Here is a 715-nt window from a genome sequence, read left to right as displayed (position 1 = left end):
CGGCTCCGCCCGCCCCGTCGGGGCATTCCCCCCCGGGACCTCGGTGCGGCCACCAGCCCGAAGGGACCGGCACCGGGGCTGCGACCGGCACCGGGGCTGCGACCGGCACCGGGCCGGGCCCCGCGGGGCGGGAGCGCCGCCTCGCCCCGCGCCTATGCGGAGGAAGGGCCCGGGGGACACCGCGGCGCTCCGAGGGGCCGGTGCCGGGCGGTGAGTAGCGCCCGACGCTCGCCGGGGCAGGGAGGGGAACAGGGGCGACCTTCCCCGACGGCCGGGGCAGAGCGGCCGGCGGCCGGGCGGGCCGTGCAGGTGCTGCCGACGGAGCGGGCTATCCCGCCGGGCCGGACACGGGCTCGCCCGCCGCCCCGCCGGTTGTTTTCCGTTTTCTCCGCTTTTTGGTGCGAAGGAAATTGCTCGAGAGCCGGCGGGTGCTTTGGGGGTTTGGTGGCCGGGGGTTAGGAGAGTCCCGTCCCTCTCCGGCGAGGCGGCCGGCGGTACCTGCGCCCGCGGCGCACCCCGACGTGCCCGGCCCCCGCCTGCCGCCCAGCCCCCGCCGCCGGGCCGGGCAGCCCGCAGCCCCGCGGTGGATGCGGGCTGGAGGAAGGCAGCAACGCTGCCTCTCGGTGCCGGACATCCGCAGCGTGAGGCCGGGCTCGGCTCTGCCGGGCTCGGCTCTTCCCTTCCCGTCGGCCGGCTCCCGGCTCCGTGATTGACA

Source organism: Calidris pugnax, unplaced genomic scaffold (assembly GCF_001431845.1).
Source record: "Calidris pugnax isolate Ruff unplaced genomic scaffold, ASM143184v1 scaffold138, whole genome shotgun sequence".
Taxonomy (NCBI): Eukaryota; Metazoa; Chordata; class Aves; order Charadriiformes; family Scolopacidae; genus Calidris; species Calidris pugnax.
This window is presented reverse-complemented; position numbering follows the sequence as displayed.